Here is a 7,846-nt window from a genome sequence, read left to right on the forward strand (position 1 = left end):
TCAAAAGCAGGGGTTTTTTGTTTTTTGTTTTTTTTAGGTGGAGTCTCGCTCTGTCACCTAGGCTGGAGAGCAATGGCCTGATCTCGGCTCACTGCAACCTCTGCCTCCTGGGTTCAAGTGATTCTCCTGCCATCACACCTGGCTAATTTGTGTATTTTTAGTAGAGACAGGGTTTTGCCATGTTGGCCAGGCTGGTCTCAAACTTCTGACCTCAAATAATCCGCCTGCCTCAGCCTCCCAAAGTGCTGGGATTACAGGTGTGAGTCACTGCACCCGGCTCAAAAGCAGTTTTTGACAAAAAAATAAAAAGACAAAATATACAACTCTTGATAAAACAGAAAGGTACAAGGAGCCATGAGGAAGCGAAAAGGTACCTGAGGATGCGGAAGTACCTGCCACGTGGGAACCGTCTATCCACACTCGTTCCAGAGAAAACCCGAGCCCTCTCAGTTGCACATGCGTATATATCAGCGGGAAATGCTGGCCATGACTCCAAAGCCTGGAACCTTCACGTCTTGAAGGTTCTGGAAGGTTTTTCAGATTGCTTAAGGTATGCAGCTACTCCACATTCATCTCCAACTACACAGGGGAACGGAGCAGACAGAGCTGCGGCTGGGAAGCGTGGCCTCCCGTCCGGAGTGCTTTCCTTCCGACCCGCCTTCCTGCGGCAGATGGACCGGAGGGTGTCCTGCTTCCTTTCAGCCAGCTGGCTTCCTAAGTGGAGACGGCCTGTAGGCAGCAAATGCAGGGTTTTGTTTACCTTCGTTGTCGTCATGGGGTGGTCAGACTGTTTGCTGGTGACCTGACTTTAGAAGGTTCTCATCAAGCCCCGTCCTTTCTCTCTCATAGTCTTAATGCATCTGGACCATGGGGGAAAATATTTTTCTTTTCAAAAAGCAGCCCCTTCTAAGTCTGCATTCCCAGTTCATTTTGCGGGGGCATTCTCCCTTCCTAGTTTGCAGCAATTAAAGGTAACTGAGTGTAAAGTCATTAGACCCAGAATTACAGCAGCCAGCAGCTGGTCCAGTATAAAAATCTCACAAGTGTAGACCCTCCCACCGCAAAGCCTGTTTGTAACATACCTGCCACTCATGAAAGTTGCCTGGGTTTTGTAAAGGAAAATTTATTGGATCCAAGCTGTTACCTTCAAGCACACCAACTTCAGGCAGCGTTTTCTGCTGCAAACCTGAACACCCTGGAATCAATCACACTGACAGGGGAAGGAGAAATGCTCCTTTGTAAGCCAACATTTATCCAAATTAAGCCCCCTTACCTTTACCCAGACCCCTTCACAAGTTCTGAGGTTTCAGCCGATTGGTCCTCTACTTTCCTCCCGAGTCCCTTCCAGAGATGCCTCCATCCCCGGCTCCCCACAGGTGGAGACACTCAAGCATGCTGCCGGGGGAGCTGGACGGTGAAACGCGGAAGATCTCATGTCGCGTCTCAAAACATGGTCGGACTTGCTTTCTGCTTTATGATGTCCGTAGTTGTTCTAATATTAAATGCTTTGAATTTATTTATTGGTCAAGTTATTTTAACTTGGGCAAGGCATACAGTGATAATCCCCTGGTATGCCACGGTTCCAGCTCTCTTTCCACCCCCTTGAAATCTTACCTCCCACCATGGTTTTGTTTTGTAAACCCACAGTCACGTGCATTTTCCCAGAACCTCCACTACAGGGGCTCCCAGCCCAGGATCCAGGAGACCTGCAACATGGTACAGTAACTCATCACCAACCGTCATCAATAGGTATTCTTAGAACTGCAACTGTAAGCAAAATGAGATATAATGAAACTAATTTTGGCCGGGCAAGGTGGCTCAGGCCTGTAATCTCTGTACTTAGGGAGGCCGAGGCAGGCGGATCACCTGAGATCAGGAGTTCAAGACCAGCCTGGCCAACATGGCGAAACCCCATCTCTACTAAAAACACAAAAATTAGCCAGGCCTGGTGGTGCATGCCTGTAATCACAACTACTCGGGAGGCTGAGGCAGGAGAATCGCTTGCAGCCGAGAAGCAGAGGTTGCAGTGAGTGGAGATCACACCACTGCACTCCAGCCTGGGCAATAGAGCGAGACTTTGTCTCAAAAAAAGAACTTGCAACTTTAAGCAAAATGATGTATAATGAAACTAATTTTACTATAGGCTAATGGATGTAAACAAGAGTTAAGTTCCCACGGCATATTGCTGGCCATAAAAACATCACCAACCTTTAGAACTTGAAACCAAACACTTCTAATATTAAACATTCAGTAGACATGAGTTATACATACATTTAAGAAAAATTACTGAAAACAAGGTAATTACCCAATTTTTGGTGACTTCAGTGGGTGTTGGCAGTTGTAGCGATGGTGGGTCATATCACAAAATAAATGTTTGCAAAGCAAAAATTGTCAGGAGCGCCTCCTTCCACCACACAGGTCAAACAGCAGGCTGGGCTCACTGGGCACTCGTGCACAGCGTCACTTACTATTGTGCATGTGTATGGTTAGGGGAGGCAGTTTTTTTTTTTACAATAATTTTTATTCATTCCTTCTTTCATTTTCCAACTGTTATTCCAGTTCAAGGTGGTGGGCGACCAGAGCCTATCCCAGCAGCTCAGTGTGCAAGGCAGGGACCCACCCTGGACAGGACACCCTCCCATCACAGGGCACGCTCACCTCACACACACACTCAGACTGCGACCAGACACCAACAAACCTCACCTGCACATCTTTGGGGCGTGGGAGGAAACGAGTGCCCAGAAAACTCACAGACCGAGAGGACGTCCAGACTGTACACAGACAGTGGCCCCAGCCGGGAATCAATTTTTTCCTCAATGTTATAACAAAATGACATTGAATAAAATGATGCTATTCAAGGACCCGCTGTGTGTGAAATGGTGCATGAGGGCATTTTCTGGGAAAAAAACGTGGTTACCTCTCATCAGATTCTTGAAGGGACTGCAGCCCCCCCGCCCCCGAGAATTCGTCTCTGCCACTAGAGTGTGTTTTGCAACCCAAGCCATGTGCCGCCGTGGTGCTGCTGTTGCCCAGGCAATAATTGATGTCTCAGAGATACTCCATGAACGGCAGCACCTTCTACAAAGCACAGCTCCCCGCCCTGTCTGAAGGCCAGGCTTTCAGCTGATCGGAGGGAAACGGAATTTCCCCAAGAAAAGGGCTTGGTCCTTCCTGAAAGGGAAGGCTGACACCCCCAAGATGAAGTCCTTCACCCCCATCCCCCCTCTTGAGAGCTAAAGGCCCCACGTTCCAGGGGCTAGCGCTTCCCACCACACGTGTTAGATGGCAGATGCTGGCCACTGCAAACCCACTTTGCTTACAGTTGCAGAGAAACGGCTTACCCCGGTGAGGGTCCAGCCTTCTCATGCAACTGTCCCGCGGCTGCTATTCCGGGCAGGCCACCACAGGGGCTCCAAGAGGGCTGTCTCCCGCTGCCTGACGGAGCCTTCGCTCTGAGCAGCAGCTGCAGCAGCACTGAGCTCACGACGCTGGCCGGCCGGGCCGAGGTGCTGTGAGCCACACAGGCCTGCCCGCGACACCCACACAGCCAGGCCAGATGGTTACCTGGCTACCGCTGCAGGGGCCTGCGGCGACTTGGACAAGGGCTGCCTCTAATGTGCGATGGCAGATTCCCTCTTGCTGGGCTCCGGCGGGTGCCATGTTGTTCCCAGCCCACTTTGGGCCTCTGATGCCCAGCATGGGCTTCCAGAAGCAGCCGTTTGACTGCTCTGCACTGGGGGCCGTTTCGTTCCCTAGGAAGGGAAGGGGACGCCCCCCCAGCTGAGCTGTCACGCCCTGTCTTTTCTTCCCTTGCCCAACACTAGGACAAACGCTGCCTTGTCATTTCTCTAAGATAGACATGGCGGCTAGCTCCTCAGCAGGCCCCCTGACTACTGCCACCCCGTCAGAGCCACTCTCGGGGCGCCAGCCCTTCCTCTGTGAGATGGAGCCCAGTCCCTTGCTGACTTGGTCAACAAGCAGATTAGAGGGCTGAGCAGCCACCACGTCCTCCTCAGAGTCGTGAGTCCTCCTAGGACCAGGCTGGTCCACCACCAAGCCCCTGCTGACAGCCACGTGCAAATTCTGCAAGAGGAAAGAGACACCGCCAGCGCCCCGGGGAGCGCGGTTACACCCTGGCTCCCCCTACTCAGCTTTTCCTGGCTTTCCCAAGGTCGCTGTGTGGGAGGACAGCCTGCAAGGCAGGTGTTTGCAAAAGCCTTGCCAAGGCAACTTGTATTTTTAACTCTCCATCAGCCTACTTAAGTCACACGGCGCCATTTCCAGCACAGCAGAGTTCAGCTGCAGCCTCGTTAACTGCAGGCAGGTGGGGACAGGTTCAACTGCTCCATGACAAGGATCAGATCCACAGATGACCTGTCTCCCATTAGCAAAGTATGAAAAGAACTTTCCAGTTCCTTGGCCCAGAAAACAACAGCATTGTTTTGTTAAAGTCTAGCAATAATTCGTTCCCTAAGCGGGTATTTGGCCAGAGCTGGAAGCTGCTGTCATCTTACTCCGTTCCCTTATCCATAATTCATGCTTAACGTGGCTGCAGTGTGTCCCCTGAGCTCCTCATATTCCATTTCCATCACACAGCCCTTTTGTAAACCAACCAAATTAGAGTGTTTGTGTCAAATTGCCATATTCTTTCAACATCCAAAAGCCAACCTTTCCCCTTGGTAATATGGCGATATTAGGAGTACAGCCTGCTTTCGACTCTATTCCTGGCAGATGGCTGAAGAGTATGGACAGAGGTGACCTCCCCTGGCGTCCAGCAGGCTGATGATGCCGCCCCTGCTCAGTCTTCTCCACCCACGGCCTGTGGCCCTCAAAGGATGACCTTGTCAGCTTCCTTCAAATATTTGACTTAGTGCTGATTTCTGCCTAGTTCCTTTTAGTCACTGGTGCCATTTCTGATGGAAGGAAGGCTGTTAACCTGTGCACATGGTCATCACTCACCCGCCGACCGGGTTTCAGGGCAAACACATCACCTCCTTCGGGCTGCTCAAGTTGAGGTGACCCAGTCATTCCATTCCTGTCCCCATCCAGCGACAAGAGCGGCTTGCTGCACTTGGGCCAGGGTCTGTGAGGCCAGAAGTCCCCTCGCAGGCACACCCCATTGTCCAGCAGGTAACAAAAGCCATTTCTGAACCACCTGCCTCCAGTCCGAGGCACAGACTGCAGTGCCCAGATGGTGAGGCTGACCGAGATCCGTGTCCGGAGCAGCGACCCTCGGTCTCTGTTGATCAGAGGCCAGCAGCGCCACAAGACGCACAGCCTGCCCCTTCTGGGAGCAGGTTTGCAGCAACTCATCGCTAACCCTGATTGTTCTCAGGATGCCACAGACAATGCCAGGAGCCGGGCAGGAGAGCGCCAGGTGATTGCTGTGTCCATGCTCTGGTGGTAACGGGCCCTCACCCTGCCAGTTAGAGGACCCCCTCAGTGATGACGCACACATGAGCTTTCTTCCGAGAGGTGCGGACCGGGTTTGCCGTGTCTCAACCTCATTTTAATGAGCTGTTTAGATAAGCGGCGGCCCAAAGCTTCAAAGACATCAGGCAGGCCTCAGTGGCCCAAACAGGGGAGCACATTTGATGTGTGTCCATCGTGGCCACATCTTCCAAACGAAAACTCAGGGCACAGGGGCTGACGGAAGGTGACTTATTTATAAAAACACTTTACATTAATGAACTGCCTTTGTTGAAAAGAACCAAATCAAAGCAAACTGGGAGAGTCCCAGAAAACCTGAGGCCTATAGTGGCGGTGCCAGTGTGCCCTCCTGCTCAGTGGCACTGCAGATCGCCCTGCTCACATGGGCAGAACAGGGCAAGGTGCATGGGGGCTGGTAGAGGTCGGTTCTTGCAGTAAGGCCGATCCCCACCAGGCTGTCCTAGCGACTTTCTAGGTGCCTTCTGCCAGCAGCCGGGGGACCAAGAGGCTCCCGCGCAGCAGGGGAAGGCAGGGACAGTGGGTGAGGGGATCGCGTCCCACTTCCCTCCAGAGGAAACCACCTGGGATCCACCTGGAAGTCCCAGGGGCTTTGTCTCTCCCACTATGTAGTTAGCGCTTGAGGGAAGGAAACAGAGACCTCTGTCTTGGCCCTGCAGCTTTTTTTTTTTTTTTTTTTGCTCTGTCGCCCAGGCTGGAGTGCAGCGGCGTGATCTTGGCTCACTGCAGCCTCCACCTCCCGGGTTCAAGCGATTCTCCCGCCTCAGCCTCCTGAGTAGCTGGGACTACAGGCGCCCACCACCATGCCCAGCTAATTTTTGTATTTTTAGTAGAGACAGTGTCTCTCCATGTTGGCCAGACTGGGCTCGAACTCCTGACCCCAAGTGATTTGCCTGCCTCGGCCTCCCAAAAGCACAGGCATGAGCCACCCACTGTGCCCGGCCTGCCCTGCAGCTTTGAGTGTTGAATGGAGTCCTAGACTGAGAAGCAGAGTTCCAGAGGTGATTTCAGACCATGCAATTTCACCTCCCCAGAGACTGAACCTGCCTCCAGCCACTGACCTGCAGAGACAGAGGCCTCAGGGGAGACTAGGGTGGCACACGCTGCTGTCTGGTGTCTACCAGGCTCTGCCAGGTGCTTATAATGACAATGACAGCACGGAGTCCAGAGCCTCTCAGCCGCAGCTTGGCACCTACCCAGGAGGTTGTGCGTATTAACCAAAGGCTAAGCCTCCCCAGACCACACTCACTTTCCCGGGGCCATTCCCTGCTCCCTGTGTAGCGGGTCGCCTGGCCTTTTAGCTCCCTGTGCTGCTTGGCTGTGTTTCTAAATTTCAGTTCTGACTTTCAGTCATCCTAAGCAGCATCCCATGGACTCCCTGGTGTGTGGTAAAGTTACTTTTTTTCTTACACGTATTAAAACAGTTATACACCTGTTGAAGTCAATATTCATCCATGGAACACCCAGAACTCTCAGGCACCTCTCGAGGGGGCAGGGGCGTGGCAGCCCTCGGGGAGCAGGTGCTCAGCACCATGGGAACGCATCCAACAACAGTGTTTCTGCCTGCTGTGCCCACCATTGCCTCAGATGTGACAACTGTCCACAAGCACATGGCCAGGGGTCCCTGGTGTGAGGCTGAGGCTCCCCCTGCTGCCACTCCCTGGCCTAGGGTCCCCACTGAGACCACACCAGGCTCAATGCTAGAGTGGAGATGGGGCCTCCCAGCACCATCTGGGCTCCGTGCGTTTGCAGCCTTAAGCACAAGTCACCGTCTCCTAAAACAGCGTCCGGGGGCTGCGCTTATGATGGGCTGTACCAAGTGAACTCCCTGAGCCTTTAATGTAGAGGGTAGGGCTGGGCACTACCAGCGCTTTGGGAGGCAGAGGTGGGTGGATTGCATGAGCTCAGGAGTTCAAAACTAGCCTGGGAAACATGGGGAGACCCTGTCTCTACCAAAAATACAAAAATTAGCGGGGCGTGGTGGTGGGTACCTGTAGTCTCAGCTACCTGGGAGGCTGAGGTAGGAGATTGCTTGAGTCTGGGAGATGGAGGTTGAAGTGAGCTGAGATTGCGCCACTCCACTGCAACCCTGGGCGACAGAGTGAGACCCTGTCTCAAATAGTAAAATAAATAAAATATAAAATAAAATAAAAAGAAGGGGCATGCTGGGGGTGCGGTGGGGGGCAAAAAAGCAGAGGCGCCTGGGCTCACTTCCTCTGTTCACAAGTTCCACCTGGAACCTCATGAGGCGGACGCTGAAGCCCTGCAGACATCGCTATTTACAAAAAGCGGAGTGAACTAAGAACGCTGCCTGCGCTTCCACGTGCACGCAATGGCTCTGGAAGGACCCTGCGGCAGGCGCTAACACATCTGCCTCTAAGAAGGGAAGCCTGGGGGC

This window comes from Mandrillus leucophaeus, unplaced genomic scaffold (genome assembly GCF_000951045.1).
Source record: "Mandrillus leucophaeus isolate KB7577 unplaced genomic scaffold, Mleu.le_1.0 Scaffold7, whole genome shotgun sequence".
NCBI lineage: Eukaryota > Metazoa > Chordata > Mammalia > Primates > Cercopithecidae > Mandrillus > Mandrillus leucophaeus.